Genomic DNA, 22916 nt, shown 5'->3' on the forward strand with positions numbered 1-22916 from the left:
GAAATATTTTGTTCATCTAGGTCTATCTACTTACACCATGTGACTCACCCACCTCTAAGTAATCCTCATTTTATTCTTCAATTTCATCAAGTTCTTCCCGAGTATAAGAGTCCTCTTATTTCACTGTTTTGCCATGATACGTAGAGACTTCTTTGCCTAAATAGCAAATATTGCACTTCCTAAGATGGCCCCCGTGGTTTCCCCGTTGCTCCGGTTACAAATCACTCTGCCTCTAATATAGTCCTCTTTCAACTTCTATTATTTTTATATACGAAGTCACTGGCGGGGTGCTGTGTTACCTTGATCTCACAGCGCGCGCACGCCATAATCGGCCTGTCCGACTCTCCAGGGACCGGGAGAGTACGGGTAAGTGGTTCCACGTTCACATTAATGTTCCTATGGGTTGCATCCATTTACACGCCCATTACTGATATCGGTGTTATTCTGTTTTAACTTCATATGCGCGCTTTGGTTGTTGCATACGTCTCCAAAATACAGGACCGACATCATGCCGTCATGCTCTTCTTTACTCTAAACTGGTTTTAATACTTATTATCGATACGTGTGAGGTATATTTTGTCGCAATTGCCAGGACTATCAGGGTATAGTCCTTAGGTTAAACAGCTCGTTTTTCACCATGCTTACCGGTCCCCATTCTGTTTTTAGGTGCACCAAATGCACATGGGGTCCCTCACCGCTAATTTTTGGGTTTGCCCCATTAGCTCACAATTTCTTTTTGGACCACTTTTTGACTCTTATCTTTCGCAGTCTCACTACTACTGAATGTATCTACGTTTGCGCCTGAGAATTCACATATTGTTTCTGCTTTGTAATTTTTGTTTGATTAGCGGTGGGTCTCTCTTATGGTGCCTATCTTCAAAACTACTTTTCGTTCCATAGGTAATTGGGCTTATCATGGCCCCCTAACACATACTACACACAAGATTCATGGATTGCTGGCTTATCGGCCAAACACCATACAAAACCTATGTTGCCTACGACTAGGAAACATCATTAATCTATTCAGGAACTAATCCAGTCGCATTATTCGTTTTGGACACTTTCCCTCGTATATATGAAAAAAGTTTTGGTATGTTTACAAACTATATTTATTTACTCTCTAGAGATAATCTTTTTCACTTATTATCTTAAATCAATCAGTCTTTATCACAGGCAAAACCTCATTCCATGTATAGGACTGTTCTTTGGCTGTTTACACTTAAACTGTTCACGTGCTCATACATATGGGTGAGGTGTTTCTCTATCACTACGTTTGGGTTTCCATATGTCTTTATGACCATCACACCAGCTCTTTTAGGCATCTATTTGCCTTTTCTCAGCTCTGAACATAGAGTTCCTACTCTACTTCTCCTATCCAACAACTATGTTTTGTGTTTTCAAATAATTATATCTGGTTTTTAGTTTAGCTTCTTATTAATAATTTCACCATCTTTGATTCCGTATGTGCACTATATGTTTGGCCTTTCTTAGAAGACTCTGGTCTCTGACTCAGCATGAGAGTATCTCAACTCTAAAAAAGTTTTTTTGAATCTTTTTTCTTAAAAATATCCCTTTTTCTATAAGTTTTTCTTGTAATATTTCTACTCGTTTGATGTTCCATTTGTTATTCACCACTTTTGTGATGTACTGATGTACTTAATGAAATACCACTTTTCATTGTTTCAGCCTTGAAAAAGTCCTGTTGGACAAAACACGTGTTGGCTGTTTCTGCACATATTTGTTTTCTATGATTACAACATAAGGAATTAAAGACTTTGGATTTCTTCTTACTGTGGACTAGTTTCTGGAGTGCCCTGGTATTTTCTTTTTGAAATTGATTTTCCAGCACGGCTCAAAGGAAGGTTTTCCTTCTTTCTTTGTTCTATGCAATTGAATACCCTGGGTGGTTGGGTATTGTTACCAGGTCAGCACCCGACCAAAGACTCGCTGCATCCATCATTGGACATTGTTCTTTTGTTTCAGATGTGCGAATTATAAGCATCAACCACCATTATACTATTTCTTATTAGGACCACAGATTGTGGTGGGACATACCCGACGGAGATCTACTCATGCAAGAATTGTCCCTAGCCACTGAAGACTCCCACAGAGAGGTGAGTGCCAGCATGTGTGAAGCAGCAATCACAGCCAAGATGGCAGTAGCCCCGGAGCTCGCAAGTTAAATCCTTGCAGGGCTGTCCAGCATGAGGCCGCAGAGCGGGAACAGAGAACGCAATGCAACATTCTACACCCCATAGGTGCTGAGGTGGCCCACACTTGCAGAGGCTCCACCAGTGACAAGGGTGCAAAGACCCTAAAGCATTCTTATAGGAAAGTGGAATATTATGTGATATAACCGGGGAGCCTCACCATGTAAAATTGTCACAATGCTCCAAAGATGGTCCTTGGATTCACACTAATGAATCCTTAGCTAAGTCCTGGTTGAGTGACAAAGAGCAGTCAGACTTTACCAGAAGAATACATATTAAGCACTTCAGAGTACTAACATTGACGATAAGCAATTAACACAACTCAATAGAAATTTGACATATATTTTCATCTTAATTTGGACTCCAAAATGAACAGAATAGCTTACATATAACTGGAGTTATATATTTTGGAAGCAATAATAAATCAGTGAAAAATAATACATGAAAAATATAACATTGTGTTCAATGGGAAAAACCACTAGTGACAATCAGTCCCTTCGACGTCAAGTTACTAGGGACCCTTGCAGGAGTAAGGTGGTAAGGGTCCTAAGACCAGGTCGTGACAATCAGTTCAATTGTACCAAGCTTGTGGAGTCTGGGTGCAGAGTTGTCCTGGCTGTCCGTGGTGCCAAATGGGAGCCACAGGTGGTGCTGATTCATCTGCTCACATGCTACTGAAAGAAATAAGATGCAAAAACAAAGCAGATGTCTGATACAGGTTGCACGGTGTTCCCTGTAGTTGCAGCGTCAAGTGTGGGGTTAGTTACCTGACTGGTGACCAACAAGCCTTGGCATCGGTGAGCAGCATGAAAGCTTCTGGAACTTCATGGGGTCTGGGGCAGTGATGTTGCAGCCTCAAACTTCAGGACAGGTGGAACTACAACTTCCACAATGCACTGGACAACCTGGGTTTGGACGATCCCATGGAGGACCCAAAGGCCAGCGATTCTCTGGATCTGGTGAGTGTTTTTACCTGCAGTTGGCAGGGGACTAGTGCTACTAGTCCAGGGGAGACTGAGGTTTCCACAGGCATCCACCAGGGTCCCTCTCTTCTCAAGTGCCAAGTTTGAGCCGAGGACAAGTGTCATTCACGCAATTCCAAGTATGTTGCCACAGGGACACTCTTTTGCTTTGGTACAGTGGGTAAAGTCCTGCTGTCGGCAACACAGGGATGCTTTTGGTCATTCTTTGAAGTAAGTTGATCAGATCTGAGGTTCTGGTGTCAGAGGTGTTCCTTAAATTCTAGATTTAGAAGCATAAGGGGCGTGGTGGCTAGTAGCCAATAGGCAGCTAGCTCCTGCAGCTAATCCACTCCTGAAGTGACCACATCTGGTGGGTTAGGTAACTTGTCCTACCCAGAATCATCCATTTTGCCACTCCTGAACATGTCAGAAGACTAAATTTAATGTACAGACCTGGTTGCTCACCCTGGATGTGTCATCAGCCTTCTGGAGGTGTACACCACCTTGCATACCTGATTTCCTGCCTGTATGAAAACAGCTGTGCCTGGGGCAGGGAGAGGACTGTTTCCTCCACTGGGAGCCAGCCCTGATACATACCAAAGGCGGTGTAGTCCTTGAAGCTTCCTGCTTTGATGTGCCCAATCGCTAGCCTGCTTGGGAGGTGTGATCTCCTTCCTGCCCAAGCCTTTGTTGTTGACTCCTGGGAGTGTTCACAGTGCCTGGCAGGAAGTCAGAATAGTATCCTGGTGGCAGCAGGCATGGAAAAGTGCAGGCTGGTAAACCAAAGCACAGGGATGCTGGAGCAACCAAGTAGGTAACAGCTGCCAATCACAAGTGTGTCTAGTTTGTCAGTCCATTAACGTATAGGTCACTAACACTTATAATGGTTTCCAATGGAGAACACCACTATAGGGACATATAGGCTTGCACTTATATGTCCACACCTTTATTAAACTGCACCCTGCATCCTGGAGTGAGGAGGTCTACCTTAGGGATGCTTGTCATATATTATAGGCAGTGTTCTGAACTGTGCCACACATGGTGAGGGCACAGTTGAGCTTGAGCAGTTTGAACTGCTCCTGCAACCTGCAATGGCAGGCTGGCTATTATTAGTTTGTTTGGATTGCCCCAGGTGGCACAAACGTATGCTGAAGCCCTGGAGACCCCGTTGCCACCTATGCCCTGGGTACCCCTGGTACCATACACTAGAGACTTATAAGGAGGTAAAGCATTTGCCAATTTCAGATTACCAAGTTGAACATAACAGTTTTGGGAGACAGCATAAGCACTGGTGGGCTGCACCCTCAAGTCACTAGACTGCGAGTCAGCAGTGGAACACCATAGAGAGAAGATCTAGCACCACCATGGCAGTACACCACACCAAAAAAGATACCACGCTCAAAGACTTGCTTACCAAGCCCTCTACCAAGAAAACTGTCCAGCCTTTGGATGCATCGCAGCTCCCTGTCAAGCAGAAGACATGGATTCTCCGGAGGGGGAAGCCCCGATCACACCCTTCTTCATGGAGAACCTCTTCAGTGCGCTACAAGGTGATATAGCTGTCCTGAAACAAAAACAAAGAAATCAAGTGAGAGATGGGGGAAATGGGGCACTGTGTCACCACTCTGGATAAAAACAGCAACACAAGAGAAGTGGAAATTGATGAACACTGACACAAACTGCTTGCATTGGAAGATAGGAATGCAGACTTGCAGCTCAACCTGGAAGATCGCAAAAATAGAAAATATATCTGGTGGTCAAATATCAGAATCGAAGGGGCCCCTTTCCAGACTGACTCTGGGAGCTCTGGAGCTCGTGGATAGACATTGCCCTTGACCGCATACTCAGAGTAGGCTGCCCATCTAAAACCCAAGGGACTCCTCCAGTCATACTGACCTGTGTACATCACTACTGTTAAAGGGAAACCTTGATGTCAACAATGCAGGATTGAAGTTCGATCACTTTTAGGACGACAAAGGTGTGGCTATAACAGAACTCATCCACCATCATACTGCAATATTATTAAGCACTTATGCCAGTCACTACGTTCCTGCGAGAGAAAGAATACAGATACGAATGGTTGCATCCCTTCAGACTAATTTTTGCTTGGAATAATGAGACGTATATGATCCGCACCATGGAAGAGACTCAGTCATTCATGAGCCTGCAGGTTCAGTGAGAGGTGGGTGCTCATTCCCCAGATCCGAAGGTGGTTGGCGACCTTGCTAGAGTGGGTGAACTTGCCAACCATCACAGAAGATCAGCTTTGATTCAAAACTTCATTATTCGTGTCCTTCTTCGGACCAAGACTCCACCTAGTGTGCGGAGGAGAGATTAATGGGTCCATTGGTGAGAGAAATGTGTTCGGTGCCGTGCTGCCAGTGACACCCCTTTGAGTGGGTGGCCTGGGGCACAGCCGCATCTGCAATTCAATTCAGCAATCTACAAGCTCACACTCCAGTGACATAAGGCCCGACCACCTAAAATTTCTGGGTTCCAAGACTGGAGTGATTACATTTCCCAGTTTTGTCTATTACCCTCCCAACGCTTGCTTGACGGCCAACCTGTTCACCCACTACCTTTACATTAAGATAGACTGTCATGATTGTCAAAGGGAAGGCACTGGCGGTTGCCTCCAGCTATTCTCTGGTGGTGATACCACCCATCATATAAGTATATGATTAAAATCCAAAGCTTGGAAGTTTGTGGACTTAACGCAAAACGATTAGCACTCCTCGTTATGCTGATAGACTCTAATTGTGGCATTTGCTTTTTACAGGGGACTCACCTCCTTAAGGGAGACTAGATGCATATGAGATCCCGATGGTTCGACCAACAGTACTTCTACTCAGGATCAGTAAAAAAGGCAGAAGGCAGATCCTACTCGCAACTCTTTTCCAAGGTCAGGTTCTCCAAACACAGTTGTAACTGCTGGGTAGGCTTCTCTCATTAAGACATTTGATGCACACACACACACATACACACTTCCACCATTGCCAACACCTATATCCCTAATGATCATCAAGAGGAATTCATCCTGAATGCCATAGGACATGTACCGAGCACCTCAGATGCAGACACACTCATAGGAGGCAGCTTCAATCTGGTCCCTGACATGCTTTTGGACTGATCAGCACACAGGACAGGACAAACAGGGGCCTACACATCTGCAGGCCTCCAGTGTCTGAGGGAGATGAGGTTGGTGGATGTGTGGTGAGTTTGAAATCCTGTCACAAAAGATTTCACCTATTTCTAAGCCTCACACCAAACATATGCTAGGATAGACTACTTCCTTTTATTCCCCCAGTTTGCCACTGCCACTACCCAAATAGAGACTGGCGCAGCAGCACTGTCTGACTAATCTCAATTACCCTGCACATTCCAGACCCACGTTCATCTCAATGTACTTGCCACCCTAACCACAAACTACTAGCATATGATTCTACCCTCACAGAAGTTTAGGTGGCCCTGAACACATTCCTCTGTACAAATGACACACTAGACACCTCTATATCATTGCTCTGGGGCACCCTCAAAGCTTTCTTGAGAGGCACTTTCATAGCCATTTCTGCAAGACTCACTAAAGGCAGGAAAGACAAGCCACCCAGACTGGATGGACACTAGAAGGTGTTAGAAGACACCCACAAGCAATCAGCGAGGAGACAACTAACGCTACCAAGGGAGCAGCTCAAAGCGATATGCATGGACAAAACAGAGTACGGTCTCCTCTGTACCAAAGGCAGAGTGAATACTCACTCACTGGTTAAGAGCCAAATCACACAGGCAGAGAATCTTTCAGATTCAGGGACCACAACACTAATGCGTGCATCATGACGTAGCTATAGCATAGGAATTTGAATGCTTCTACACCAATTTATACCCAACGGAAATGTTGTCATGCATCTGCCACAGATTATATAACTCAGGTGATCACTGAGTGCCTGCCAGCTGAGGATGCTCTCCAGCTGGAACAAGACACAAATGAGGGTGATGTCCTTGCAGCAATAGCAGAGCTCCAAGTGGGTAAAACACCAGGGCAGGATGGGTTCATTTCCGACTTCTACAAAACATTTGCTACACAACTGGCACCAATCCTTACCTGCCTCTACAACTCCTTTAGTGACTATGGCACAATTACTGACCAGATGAGGGCAGCTATCATTACTGTGATTCCTAAGCGCGGGAAAGATCCCATTCTCTGTTCATCATACAGGTCCATCTCCCTACTTAATGTTGATGCTAAGATCTTTACAAGCATACTCACAGGCCAACTAGGCCCTTAAATGCAGGAGTTGGTTGAAACAGACCAGGATGGGTTCATACCTAAAAGAGGCTGTGGTGATAATACAAACCATCTTCTGCATCTGATAGATAAAGTGAGCCGCTCCTGGATCCCAGCCCGCTTGCAATAGATCAGTGCTGAGAAGGTGTTTGATTGTGTGCACTGGCCCTTTCTCCAGCTTGTGCTGGTGAAGGCAGGACTGGGTGCCTGTTTTCAGAAATGGATATGGTACAGTTACTTAAAGTCCACAGCCACGGTAGCAGTTAATGGGTAGACATCACAACCTTTTAATATAGTGAGGGGAATGTGACAGGGATTCCCCTTGCCCCCACTCTTGTTCACTGTCTATACGGAGTCCCTAGCTGAATGGATCTACACAAACCCTCTAATTACAGGCATCACCATGGGATGCCAGGAACATAAAATTGCACTATTTGTGGATAACATCATGATAGCACTCACACAGTCCTGCACCTCCCTATCAGCGCTCCTGCAGGAACTCAACGCCTTTGCCAGGGTCTTTGGCTTCAAAGTCAAAATACAGAAATCCCAGGCATTCAGCGTCACTTTACCCAAGGGTGATAAAACTCAACAGGAGTGCCTTTTCCATTCCTGTGGGCAACTCAAGGGGTACAGTACTTGGACCTCCAAATACACTCTACAGTAGAGAAAACAGCGAAGCATAATTATGCTCCCTTACTGATGTCTACCCACTCCAACAAACTGTCCTGGAGGGGTGGTCCCATTTCTTGGCTGGGTAGAATTTTGGTGATCAAGATGACCTTCCTTCCAAGGATTCTCTAAATAATGCAAACCCTTCCTCCACAGCAACCCCGCCCCATGCACACATACTAGGGAAACTGAAAACTATATGTGGGATAACAAGAAGGCATGTAGGGCCAAGAAACAAGTTTACTTGCCCATGGCGGTGGGAGGCACAGGTGTTCCCCATCTAATGTATTATTACTATGTGACCCAGTTGAGGTATATGGTGGAATGGAATTGGTCACACAAGGAGAAGCATTGGTGCTTCATAGATCCAACGATCACCAGGATTCATATAAGGAAAATCCCATGGCTGACAAAAAAAGCACCGCCTGCCAGGGGTGCATTTTGCATCAGTCCTAAGGGCCACAATTGGGCCATGGGATAGGGTTAAGCTGGCCAAGCAACTCTCCACACACACATCAATGCAAAAACCCATTATAGTGAATCCTGATTTCCCCCTGCCTGTACAGTGTACCACAGTCCTTCAATGGCAAGATGCCAATTGTAAGAGAACAGGGATTTCTTTGATCACCACTGTCTTCTGGACTTTCCAGAAATCAGGTCCAGCTATGAAGTGCTGGACAGTGAGTACTGGTGCTACGTTGCTGTCAGACATTGGGTGATGCACTACCAAGTGCCCCCCATGCCAGAAGCCCGCTCACAGCTTTTGAGAAGTGGCTTCTCACTTGCCACAATGATAGAGGCCTCCTTGCTGATGTTTATGTCTACCTGAATACCCCCACAACTTCTAATAAATCCCCGGCCCAGAGGAGTTGGGAATTAGGAAGCTGGCACTCTTTCACTCCCAAGGAATGGTCACACATCTTACACAGATCCCATACCTCTGCTTATAGTGCTTCTTGGAAGGAGACCCTACTTAAAAGAATGCACAGTTGGTACTATATCACAGTCAGGATGGCTAAATGAAAACATGATGGAGAAGATAGTTGCTGGCACAAATGCAGCCAACCAGGAACGCTGATCGACCTTATTTGGCACTGCCCAAATCTACAATGATACTGGACTGACATACTGATAAACATTAATGAAATGTATGGGACAGACATACCCAGAGTCACTGGTTACATATTATTAGCCCCTCCCCAATCCCTAACATATCGATTATGTTCGGCAACAGGGAGGGCAATAACCCTAGCCCTTTCTGTGGCCAAATGAAACATTTGTCCAAGTTGGGCTCAAAGAAGATGCCGACCCATACTGGCTAGCTACATAAGCGTTGGGACATGGAAAAATTGGCAGCATCTGTGGAACACAAACTCCCACAATTTGGCAAAGTATGGGGCCCATGCATACAATTCCTTGTGCAAAACCTCTGTGAATTGTCCTACCTGGCATTCCTGTGAGTGTTTTGATTCACAGACATGGAGAGCATGTTGATTAATAGTGGAAGGAGCCATGGACACCACATTCACCCTAAGACCGTCTCAATCCTACTGCTTGTCCACAGATGCAGGACTACCGTCTCCCCCTTCCTGGACTTTAATGCCCACCCTTTCCACCTCACCCTTAGATGATTGGACCTCTCTACCTTTCCTAAGTCCTCTCATTCAACTGGCTTATCTACCTATCTCCCTTCATAAATCACCTCACTGGCCAATAGATGTAGGTGAGGTTAATACTTTGTACTTTTTTCTGAAACCAATAAAAAAATAGATTAAAACCTAATTAATGTACTGGTAACAAGAAAACATACTGACTTGTTGTAATGTTTCTAATTGTTGTACTGGATATTTTTGTCAAGTGTGAGGCTGAGCCCTCTGATGACGTGGGCCTAAGACATGGCTCAAAACAACTAAATATTCTATAGTATTTTGTTGTTTTTTCACTTTCACAGCAATTGCACATGAACTAATGCACACACCTTAAATGAAAAATAAATGCAAATTAAACTATTTGATGGGAAATGCACTCTTTTACATTATGAAACATCACTTGGTTAATGCAATCACTAGAGATGTCCTTTTGTGAGATAAAAGAGTCAAAGAATTTAATACTGTGTGGTTCAGTGCAGAATAGTGGCTTGTATATTTATAGTGCTTTGAGGTCCCAGCAAGTAACAGAACACACTGTGAATTTTTAGGCCACTACATTTAAGTTGTATTGCACACAGTTTTAATACATATACGTTCCCCCTGTATTTAAAAAGTAGGACATGTACTTTTAGCTTTTACATGTCAGAGTAGTGAAAAACTCTTAAATTCATTTTTCACTACTGCAAGGGCCTATCTCTCCCATTAGATAACATTGGGATTGCCTTATTATAGTTTACACGTGTCATTTCCAGTTGGGAAGAGATGGGAACCCCCAAGTTTATTGTCTTTAGAATCACAATTTAAAATTACAACCTATGGCAAAGTCGACTTCTAAATTGTAATTCTGAAAATGCCACCTTTGGCATTTTCTAACTTTAGCCATTTAGGGCCAGATGTAGGTACCAAAAAATTAGCGACTCGCAATTTGCGAGCATGTGCGACTCGCAATTTGCGTGTCGCTAACAGGAATGCAGGTACAATTTGCGGGGACAAATTGCGACTCGCACCCGGAGTCGCACCGCAGATAGCGAGTCCGCTGTCTGCGAGGTCGCTTTTTGCGACCGCGCAAAAAACGGACTCGCAATTTGCGAGTGGGTGTTGCAAATTGCGATTTTCATGAAAATTGATTGCAGGTGCTGCAGAACACTCCAGAAACCACTCCAGAACACTCTGGAAACACTTCCTGGCACATGATGATGACATCACAGCCAGGAAGTTTACAAATACACCTGGGAGGAGGGAGGACCACACCCTTTTTAACTGCTGCACAGCTAACAGAGCAACAGCAACCATGGCTGACACTCCTAGAAAGAGGAAATTGAAATTTGCTGAGAAGGAGCTTGAGGTGCTCACAGAGGAATGCTGTCAGCACCATGATGAGCTATTTGGGAAGGCAGCCCTCAATGTGCCAGACTCTACCAAAAAAAAGAATTTGGCAGAAAATACAGGAAAAGGTGAATTCCCTGGGGGTCAGCCACAGGAGTGTCGATGAGATAAAGAAGAGGTGGTATGACCTCCGCTCCCGGACCAAGGAGAGGATGGAAGAAAGGCTCCGGGAGATGAGAGGCACAGGAGGGGGACCATCTTCCATACCACCACCCACACCCCTGGAGGAAAGGGTGGAGGAGACCCTGGAGCAGGAGGCTGTAACAGGATTCAGAGATCTGGACACCTCTGACCCCAGAACATCAACCGGTGAGTACCATGTGATATGCCTGTACCCCCATCAATGCCATACCCCCACCCACCATGTACACAGGGGCATGCACAACCAAGATAGCTCCATTTCAGAGTAGCAGATACCAGCATGATGCATTATGGGCAATGAAGTCAAGTAGGCTGTTAATAGGCAAATTTTTATTAGGAAGTGTGCAACAGATAGTAGACACTGACAGTCTTTTCCCCATGTCCCACAGGTCTCCCACAAGACCCCACCACCAGCCACAGCAGCCAGGTGCCAACGGTCAGCCAGCCCCATGAGGACACTACAGGAGCAGCAACCACTCCCACCTGCACCACCAACACCATCCCCTCTATGACAACACCCGCTGCAACAGTGGTTTCGGAGGCTGCACCAGCAACAGCCAGGAGTGCCACAGCACATCTCACAGGGCATCCACCGCTGCGCAGGCGACACAGGATGAGGAGAGCAGGGCTGCAGGCAGAGTCAGGGTGTCCGTCCACCACACTGACAGAGGCACAACTGCTACGTGGTCAGCGCCTGCAAAATCAAATTATAGGGCGGATTAGTGGGGTTCTGCACCGCTTTGTAAGGAGCAATGAAAACAGCATGCAGCAGCTCCATGCACAACTGGACGTAATAGGCAACAACACTGGTGACCTAGCCCTGTCCATGCGTGAACTGGTGGCTGGACTGCTTACACAGAGCGAGGGTGCGCGGCGCAGGGACCGCCAGCTGCTCCAAAGGCTGGACAGGATGGCCTCCTCAATTTGCAGACTGGCAGTGAACACAACTGGGCTGTCAAGAAGAACAGTCGGCCTCCAGGTAGAAATGGGCCACTTTGCAGGTGATGTGGCAAGGGGCCTGGGCCGGATCACCCATGTGATCGACCTCATGGAGGCACGGCATGTGTCCAGAGGTACAGGGGACACCCCACAAGACAAGACAGCGAGGAGGGCTCCACTGTGAGCAGTGTCTCTGCTGGTGACACCAGGGTGCTCCGGAGTGGGAGTACGAGGCAGAGCACTGCTGAGCAACCTGGGACCAGCCAGGCTGGCAGAGGCCGCCGTAGGCAATAAACTAAACACTGTCCCTGATGTTGGGGCACATGATGGCAATGTGCCCCATGCCAGGTTGGCTTTCTGAAGTCCCTGAACAGTTTTTCATTGTAAATAGTTCAATTTCTGCACATATTAAATAATTATTTTGTTCCACTTAACGAATGGAGTGTTTGGTCAATAGGTGAGTATGGTAGAAGTTGGCACGTACCTTCCAAAGTATTGTGTTGCTATGTGTTCCCGTCTCAGTCTGCCTTGATTTGCGATGCTCCTATCCCCATGGTGGCGATGTGGTTGCTCTTGCTCTTCATCCTCCGAATCCGGGTCTGCAGGGGTGAGAGGTAGCCCACGTCGGGTGGCAATGTTGTGCAGGATAGCGCATGCGACAACTATTTTGAATGCCGTTATGGGGGTATACTGGAGGGCACCTCCACTTCGGTGGAGGCATCTGAACCGTGCTTTCAGCAATCCAAAGGTGCGTTCAATCAGGTTCCTGGTCCTCTTATGTGCACTGTTGTATCGCCTCTCACATTCACTGCTAGGTGTTAAGTACGGAGTCATTATCCATGGCCGTAGTGCATATGCACTGTCACCTGTTGGGCACAAACAGTACACTGTTAGAAAGTCACGGTTGGTGTGCACATTGATCTGTGTGCATGTCTACAAGGTGTATGCAGCTCTACCTAGGAGGTATCCGTCTCCAAACTCCCCACGTTCCAGGCGTTGGTGTATCCCACTGTGTCTAAAAATGTAGGAGTCATGAGTACTGCCTGGAAATTTCGCTACAATGTCAGTGATGACATAATGGGCGTCACAAACAACCTGAATATTGAGTGAGTGTGTACACTTTCTGTTGCGGAACAGATATTCCAGGTTTGCAGGAGGGCATATTTGAATATGTGTCCCATCTACACACCCTATGACATGGGGAAAGTTGGCAATCCGGTAAAAGTCCAGCTTGGTACTGTTAATTTCTGCCTCATTCCTGGGTAGGTATATGTATTGGGACATGTGTGTGAGTAAGGCATCTAGGAATGCCCTGAGGAACCTTGATAGTGCACTTTGGGATACCCCACCTGCCACAGCAATGACCCCCTGATAGCTACCCGAGGCCAAAAGGTGCAGTGAGCATAGCACTTGCACATGCGTAGTGATGGCGCAGCCGCACAGCCGTGCAGCGTCTGGCGTTCTAGCTGTGAATTTGGTTTGAGTAATTCTATTAAATCTAGTATAGCTGCGCTGCTAAGTCTGTATTTTTCATAGATTTCTTCCTCAGTTTGCTGGAACAGGGTCTGCCTTGTTCTGTAAATCTTCTCCTGTCTGTGGCTCCTCCTCCTCCTCTGCTGGGCTGCGTGGGCTCTCCTCCTCACTGCTATCAGGTATATCTCCGCCATCTTGAGTAACCCAGATGCCTTCTGGGTCTCCTTTTATACTTTGGTAATGATTACCACCTGCTCTGAGTTAGTGGTAAATTGGACATGCAAACTGGGCTTTTTGCGACTAGTCGCAATTTGCGAGTTGCTATTGCATATGGTTTGCGACTCGCAAATTGCGACTTCCTATTTGCGGGTCGCAAAATTGGGTCGCAACGGCTCGCATCGCTTTTTGCGAGTCGGAAATGGGATTTTTGCATCCCATTTTCGATTTTGCGGAGTCGCAAATAGCGATTCGGGCCATTTGCGACTCGCAAACGTTTGCTACATCTGGCCCTAAGTGCCTTCTGCCTGTCTCTGAATGCACATCTGTGGTGGGTGACAGCTTGGCTTTTGTGCATTCCCTCCAGACAGCCACACAAATTGAGCTTTGGTGTGACTGATAGGCCATCCATAGCCTAATGGGCCATCCTTTGCAGGATGGGAGGTAGGAACTGACACTTACACCTGAATGGACTGTGTCCTGTCCCCACACAAAGGGCTGCATAACTCCCTGTAATGCCTATGGAGCCAGGGCAGGAAGGGCAGGGACTCTGTGCACTTCAGAGGCCTACAACTTTGGGATCAATGCCAACACATCGCCTCCAATGCTCCTTACATCTTCTTCATGATGTCAACGCAACTCCGAAACAAAGTACTGTTTCAGTGGGGCAAGGCTGGTCCCTGTATTCAACCCACTCTCCATTGCGGGTGGCCTGAACTTTTGACTTTTTTCCAGTCCTGCACAACCAGATACCGCACATAGGTGGTTATTCCTTTCAAGACCTGTTTTACAGTTTATTCTTTAAAAATTCATATTTGAAGTTTGTTGTTTTGATCTTGTTTTATTTATTATATTTAACTCTTTGTTTCTAACCAGGTGTGATATATTTTTGTGTGGTGTTTTACTGTTTGAAGTGTTGCACAAATACTTAACACATTGCCTCTTAAGTTAACCCTGACTACTTTGTGCCAACCTACCAGAGGGTGAGCACAGGTTCATTTAGGGTATGTATCTTACTTACCCAGACTATGACGGTGGTTCCTGCTTCGAGTGTGCATACCTCTGCCAAGCAGAAACTCAGTTTCAAACAGTGCTGCAGGTGTAGTGGCACCAGAGCCCAGGAGTATGAGGGGCCAACTAAACCCTTGTTATGGCTGTTGTGCCATAATTCCTTGATTGTATTAGGGTTCAGTGCACCCTTGCTGTGTCAGTGTTGCTTTGGGCATTGAACATCCTGAGAGGTAAGTCTTTATTGGCATGAATGGCTCTGACACTTGTCTTCTTAACTCTAAACTCAGATAGTAACCCAAACATTCAAGACCACGGTGATGAACAACCAAGTCCACAACTACCTCACTATAGAGAATCCAACTGCCGTATAGACTTTGCATCAGGCATGACAACTTCCTATAATCAAACTTCTGCCCCAAAAAACAGCCTATTTGTATTGCCAAAATTGGTTAAAGCACTTTACACGAATTCCCAGACCTGTTTTGTTAACTGAGGGTTTGGCCATGAATAATGCATTTGTCAGATCTATTCAAATAGTAAAACATATAACATTACTTCCTAAACCATATTACCTGAAGTTGATGTGGGATATTCTTATATATAAACCTACATTCTAGAAAGCACCCGCATCCAGCAGCAAGGTTTGAAACAAAAATGAATGCAGGGGATCCCTTTCTACTAGTGCTGCAAACTTCTGTCACCACACACCAGGGACATATTAAAGGAAACATTGATGCAGGAACAGCACCAGATTTGAGTGAGTCTTTAGTGTGATATCCCAACATGTCCAATGAAGGCTTGGTGTTCAAAGGCTTTTCCGTACAAAGCACTTATTACACCACATCGTTAAGATGCAAAACCAGTTGCACAAATAAAATTGCAAATCAAGGTTTGATGGATGAAGAAACTCGCAGATGTGTACTGTTTCGCTTGAGAGCGTGTTGTGAGCAGCTAATGCCACATGCACTTGGACTTACAGTAAACACTTACAAAGCATGAGATTTGCGTGCTAAAAGTTACATACAGTTTCTCCTCAAAAAGGTGAGAAACTAGCACCATCAAAGCAAAGCCCACGTTTTGACTGTATGTAACTGACACAAAGTAGGAATGTACCTTCAGGCATTGGTCTAACAATGCATAAGGATGATGTATTTTCAGACTTAGAAAAATAAAAAAATGTTCTGTGGAATGTCTGAAATAAACTCGGCCACTAGTAATTACTACGGGGCACATTCCATTTCATTATTTTGCCCATTATGCAGCTCTACTCAGAGACCAGACATATGCAAATCAGTCTTGGCCCTACTCCAATAGGAAAATTCCAGTGCAAGTTGGCTCTGCAGGTCCCCAACAGGCAGGAAGATAAGCAGCCTCAGAATGATTTTTGCCCTTTGAGCCACATCTGTGAGGCGCAGCTTGAGTCCAATGGTACACTGATTTCGGGACCCACATCTGGGCATATCTGTTGCAAATAGGGCTCCTCACTAAGGAAAAACAAAAAAGTAATGGGTGGAATGCTTGAGTTAAGCGCAGCCACTGGTAATTACTTGGGCTGCCTTCCGGTCCATTGTTTTTAGGGTGCATTACCATTCTGATTTTTTTCAGCACGGCTTGTGCCACTGCCACTAAATTGCAGCTCGAGCAGTCCAACATGCACATTTACGCCTGTTGGAAGATCTCCGTAGAAACTTGTGGAGCTTTATGTAACTCCCCTGAATTCAGAGGAATGAAACTCTAGGAGTTCCGCCCCCACCTAGTTAACACCACACTCACCGAACAAGTCAATTTATCACAACTTGTTTATCAGGGCAAAGTACATAGGGCATGATTTAGAATATGGCAGACAGGGTACTCTATTTGGGACCAAAGCAAATGTGAGACTAAAGCAATACATTGCCCTCTGGTCTTCAAAATCAATCAGACATCCTAGTTCCCAAACTACGGGCCCATAACATGTATTTGAATGTTGGATGTTTGGAGCTCAACTAAAGACAGTTGAGTGGCTAAGGGCAAATAATAAATAATGTAGGGCTTCTACTCCAACATTCCACTGGTTGTCACTGTGTTTCTCTCTTTTTTAAGTTACAGAATTCTACCCTTAGTGGGTGGAATGTTCTAATAGTCAAATAACCCTTCTACCTCAGCTATACTCTTTGTTAAAGGCACTCTCCCTTATTATAGACCCTCTCTTGAAGGTTGGGACTATAACTTGGGTTCGGGTCCCTCAGCAGCCAGAATAGTTTTCAGCAGTCGGCTATATTAGAACAATTAAATGGTGAGAGCATCATTTGCTCAGGGTCAATAATAGCAGGTATAGACCTTCTGTTCTAACATTACAATGTTTGTTTGTACATTTATCCCATTTTAATTTAGAATATTCTACCCTCGGGGGAGAGGATGGAATGCTTTCACAGCATTATAGACATTCTTCCATGTATTCTACCGGTTCTTAAAGACCCTTTTCCATGCTATAGGATTTTGTCTGCGGTGTCAGCTTCAAACTTTGGTTCAGGGACATTAAACACTAGAACAGTCCTTTGCAACTGCAATTCTAGATTACCTGGTTTGTAGTTTTTGTATTTGTGTGAACTGAGCTGTCTCTCATGGAATATTATTGGCCATAGTCAAGATGAATGTGTGTGTGATGCACATCTCTCAGCCACTTAACGCTGAAGAGAAGCAGATCAATGAAATATGACATGAGCTGCAGACATTTATTGACTACAACATTGCAGTAATTTGTGGCACTCTATTGAACATGCAATATTTTATGTGCCCTGGTATTTGCACAAACGAAGACTTGCAGAATTATACCTGCCTTTGACTGAAGATATTACAGTTCAATGTTTTGGATTTGGAAATCAGTCTCCCAAGCTATGGAGAACAGAGGTCACAATGATAATGTAATTTGTCTATAAGCTGCTGTCCACTGAACACAAGCGGAGTGTTCAAATTCAAGAGGTACTGGTGTTGCACTATTTCTTAAAGCTAAACATTAAGGAAAAAAAAAATTACTGTGAGTGTGGCTTGCCTTTGGGAAAATCGGCCTGGGCCTCGGGGTAATTCACAGAGTAACTGGAATACTTATGATATGCTTAAGAAGCAACAGCACATTTGGAAATAAAGAATACACATTCCTACACCAACTTTAACTCAAAGAATAAACATCTATGACCAGAATTACAAGGCCCTAGTGCCACTGGAGTGTCACTTCCAGTGGTGCTTTTGACTGCACCATATTTACAAGGAGGATCCTTGGAAATATGGCCCCCCCAACGCAGTATTCTGCATCAGAGGTGTGTGCAATGGTTGTTGCTGTGGGTGTTCAATCACAACCCCAATTGCTTTTGATGCTGCCCTAGATTTACAAGAAGGTGTAAATCTGAGGCAGCGCCAAAAACTAATGCCACCCCAGAGATGGCGTTGGCATGGCACAACAATGAGGAATACTTTAATTCCTCCTTATTTTTTAGTCTTTTTATGTGTGCTGCATTCTGCAGCACACACAGAAGGAGCAAAAGGCCATGAATGATGGGTTATGTGCAGGATGATGTCCCTTCCTGCACATAAAGAATCATTCCAAAATGACGCTTTGGAGCTTCTATGTGTGCTGCATTTTCCAGCAGGAAGGGGCACCTTCTTCTACATAAACAATCTATCCCCTCAACACAGACACCCTGGTACTATGGTGGAAGGATGCCTGCATTGGCACAGGCAGCTTAATTAAGCACTGGTGCAGGGGGAAATACAGGGGTGCGCAATATTTATGTAAATATGGTGCATGCCTGAGTTTCAAAAGTGGTGCAGCACAGTGCTGCTATTTCTGGCGCAACACCGTGCTGCGCCACTTTGTCGTAAATCTGGGCCCTAAAGAGAAAAGTGACATAAATAAAGAAAACCAGTATGAGTTAAAAAAAGTGCGAAGAAAGGAAAAATGTCACCAGTGAATATCAGTGAGAAGAACATTTCATTTAACAGCATTGGAAAATAGAAAATACGAATTAAACCTTTTTAGTGGACTTCCAGATATTTTATCAGAACCCAGACACTATTTGTGGCTGACCCACAAGTGCATGTGGTCAGGTAGGGGATGGGATATGTTCTGTAAATGATTCTGCAATCGCACTTAGGAAAAACCTATGGTGTAAAAAAGATGCTGAAATATTCGCATGAATAAAATCACAAATCAAGGTCTGATGCATGAAGATTCTCGCAGATGTTTGCCATATGGCCTGAGAGAGTGTTGTGAGCAATTATTGCCACATGCAGTTCGACCTTCAGTAAACGCTCACAAGTAAGAGATATGCATGCTGAAGGCTGCATACAGTTTATCTTAAAAAGAGTGAATAACCAGCACCATCAAAGCAAAGGCCGCATTTTGACTGCATGTAACTAACAGGAAAGTGGGAACATACTTTTAGGCAATGATCTATCCATGCATAGGGACACTGTATTTTCAGACTTAGAAAAACGAAAAAACGTTCTGTGGAATGTGTGAATTAGGCTCAGCCACTAGTAGTAACTACGGGACACACTCCAGTCCATTATTTTTGTCCACTATGCAGCTTCACTCAGAGACCAAACATATGCAAATCATTCTTGGCACTACTCCAACAGGAACATAACAGTGCAAATTGGCTGAGCAGGTCCCCAATATGCAGAGAGATAAGCAGCCTCAGAATGCTTTTTAGGTCACAGCCCACCAGACAGCGCAGCTCTCTGGTTTGCTAAAGATGTCTTGGGGACTTTCAGAAAGTTGACTTAGGAATGCATTCTGCTTGTTGAGTACCATTGACTATGGTTTTTAACTCACACTTTCTGGATTTCCATTTGCTTTCTTTATTTGCTTTAGGTTCTCCAGGAGCAGTTCGACAATCCTGTTGCCAAAGCTGTGTTTTCTATATCCTTCCACAAACTTGCTTTCTGTAAACAGGCCTATCATCTTGTTTTCATCTAGTCACATTTGCTGTGCATTTAAAGACTGAGGTCAAATGTCAGGCTTCCTCTTTCAGGGGCAGTTGTTTACTTTCCTTTTTCTGACTTCAAAGTGAGAAGAATTATATGACAATCTTGATGGATACTGAGGTAGGAAAGAGTTGTTTTATAGCACACAAAAATGTTTAAATGAACTGTGTACTTCTGAATGTATTAGAATTATGGACGTATAAATAAAGCACATTTTTTGTTACTTATAAAGTGTGGTAGAAACATATACTTTAATAATATCATCAAAACCTATCGTTAAACTAGGTGATGCCATTTCCACACATTATCATCTGTGCAATGTATAGTTTTATTCGTAAGACTGTATGTCTGTGAAAACGTAATGGTCATTTCAATTGAAAATGTGTTGTCTGTAATGGCAGTGTGCTACACACCATGAATACAACACTCTACTCTGCACCACTCCACACCACTGCACTCTACTCTGCACCACTCCACTTTACACCATTCCATGCCACTGTACTCTGCACCACTCCACTCTATGCCTCTGCACTCTGTGCCACTTCACTCTCTGCCTCTCTACTCTGTACCACTTTACTCAAAGCCAATGCACTCTACACCACTCCATTCTAGGCCACACCAATCTACCCTATGCCACTCTGCAACACTGCACTCTATGCCACTGCACTCCATGCCAATATTCTACGCCAATGTACTTTATTCTGAAACACTCAACTCTATGCCCCTGCACTCTACTCCAATCCATTGTATGCTACTTAAATCTACTCTGCACAACTGCTCTCTATGCCACTGCACTCTGCACCACTTTACTCCACGCCATTACATTCTATGCTACTCTACACAGCTGCTGTCTACCTTGCACCACTCCACTCTACTCTGAAACAGTCTACTCTACTCAACTGCACTCTACACACTCTACTCTGTGCCACTCCACTCAATGACACTGCACTCTACTGTTAACCACTGCACTCTATACCAATGCACTCTACACAACTGCACTCTACACCACTGCAGTCTACACTGCAACACTGCACTCTCCACCACTAAACTCTATGACACTCTACTCAGCACTAGTCCACTCTACGCCACTGCACTCTTTGCCTTTGCACTCTATGGCACTATACTGTATTTTGCACAAATTTATGCTACTCTATTCTGCACCATTCTACATCACTGCACTCTATGCCGCTGAAATCTACTCTGTATTCTACACCACTGCTATCCATGCCACTCTACTCTACTCTGCGCCCCTGGCCTCTGCATCAATACACTTTATGCCACTCCACTCTGCACCACTCTATGCTGCTCTACTCTATGCAACTTCACCCTACACCACTGCACTATATGCCACTGTACAGTACTCTGCACCACTCCACTCTGCACCACTGCACTCTACTATGCACCACTCTAATGTACACCACTGCATTTTACAACACTGCATTGTACATCGCTGAGTTCAATGCATCTGCTCTCGATGCCACTCCGTTCAGTGCCACTGCACTCTATGCCACTATACTATGCAACACTCTATGCCAATGCACTTTACACTGGTCCACTCTACTCTATGACACTTCATTGTATGCCACTCTATGCGACTCCACGCTATGCCACTCCAATACATAACACTCTCTGCCCATCCACTTTACAACACCCTACTCCACTCCTCACCATTTCACTCTACAACACTCCACACCACTCTCCTTTATGCCACTAACTTTTAGCCATGCTGAACAACAGTCACACTTGTGAACAATGTGGCTAAAACACATTGGCAAAGCCAGTAGCTGTTGCAATGGTGAGACCTATTTGCTTTGCCAATGCTTGTTGCCTTTTGGGCCTCATCCGTGAGATGCAGCTTGAGTCCAATGGTTCACTGAGTTCCGGACCCTAATGCAGGCATATCTGTTGCAATTATGGCTCCTCACTCAGGAAAAACAAAAAAAGTAATAGGTGGAATGCTTGAGTTAAGCTCAGCCCCTGGTAATTACTTAGTCCGCATTCCAGTCCATTATTTTTAGTTTGCTGTTCCACTCTAGACAGAGGTACGCTTTCAAAAACCATTTTTGCCCATGCTCCAGTAGGACCAGTCTAATCTAAACGTCTGGGCCAGTTCTATTACAGACATGAACATAAGTAATCACAGACTAGCTCTGGCCATTTTTTTAAGCAGGGTATATGTGTTCCTCATCAATGTGGCTCCTAATGGAGCTATGTGCATCTCTACTCAACGCGTCCCATTTCACAGGCATAATTCACACTGCACATCCACAACAACTTAGAGCAAGCGGAACTTCGAGACTGGGCATTAAACATCATCAGCAAGAATGCTAACTCACTAGTCTGCGCTTGTTTCATAGGATCTTTCTTCAAAAAGATATCCAAATGTTTATATTTTATAATGTTGTCATGTAGTACTGTTGCATCATATGGTATTAGTGCACTTTACATACAGCAAACTAACAAAATAGGTGAAGAGTGACGTATCGGATTACAAGGAACAAATGAGGAACATTACAGGCTAAGAATTGACAGTCAAATGCAGTAGTTACTGTTGGTAACATACTACACAGTTTGTTTTTCTGGTCACAGCACAGGCAAAACGCCGACCAGCCAAGGTGTAGAAGAAATCCATCTTGCTCCCTTGTTGTCGGACTGGCACAGAGACTTAAAAACAAGGGCACAGCCGTAGATTGCTTCACGGATGCACTATCGGGCTGCAGTCCAGGAGATCGGTATTTGGGACATGTACAAGGACATGTACAAGGACAAACTTAGATGACTACCCACTCTGAAGTGCATCATGGGGTACGCTTACGAAGACACTGCAATACATGGACTTAGGGCCATGCACAGGGGTATACACAGAACACAGACCTATTCATTAATCAAGAAGAAAGGCGGAGGGCGGTTACCCCCAAAGTTTGGATGCCTAATGACGCCCTCTCTAAGTTGTATGTTGTTTGCAGGAACTCACTTCATCCCTGTACTTTTTCCTCTGGTGTTTGGAGCA

The sequence above is a fragment of the Pleurodeles waltl genome, chromosome 3_1, assembly GCF_031143425.1.
Source record: "Pleurodeles waltl isolate 20211129_DDA chromosome 3_1, aPleWal1.hap1.20221129, whole genome shotgun sequence".
NCBI classification, from domain to species: domain Eukaryota; kingdom Metazoa; phylum Chordata; class Amphibia; order Caudata; family Salamandridae; genus Pleurodeles; species Pleurodeles waltl.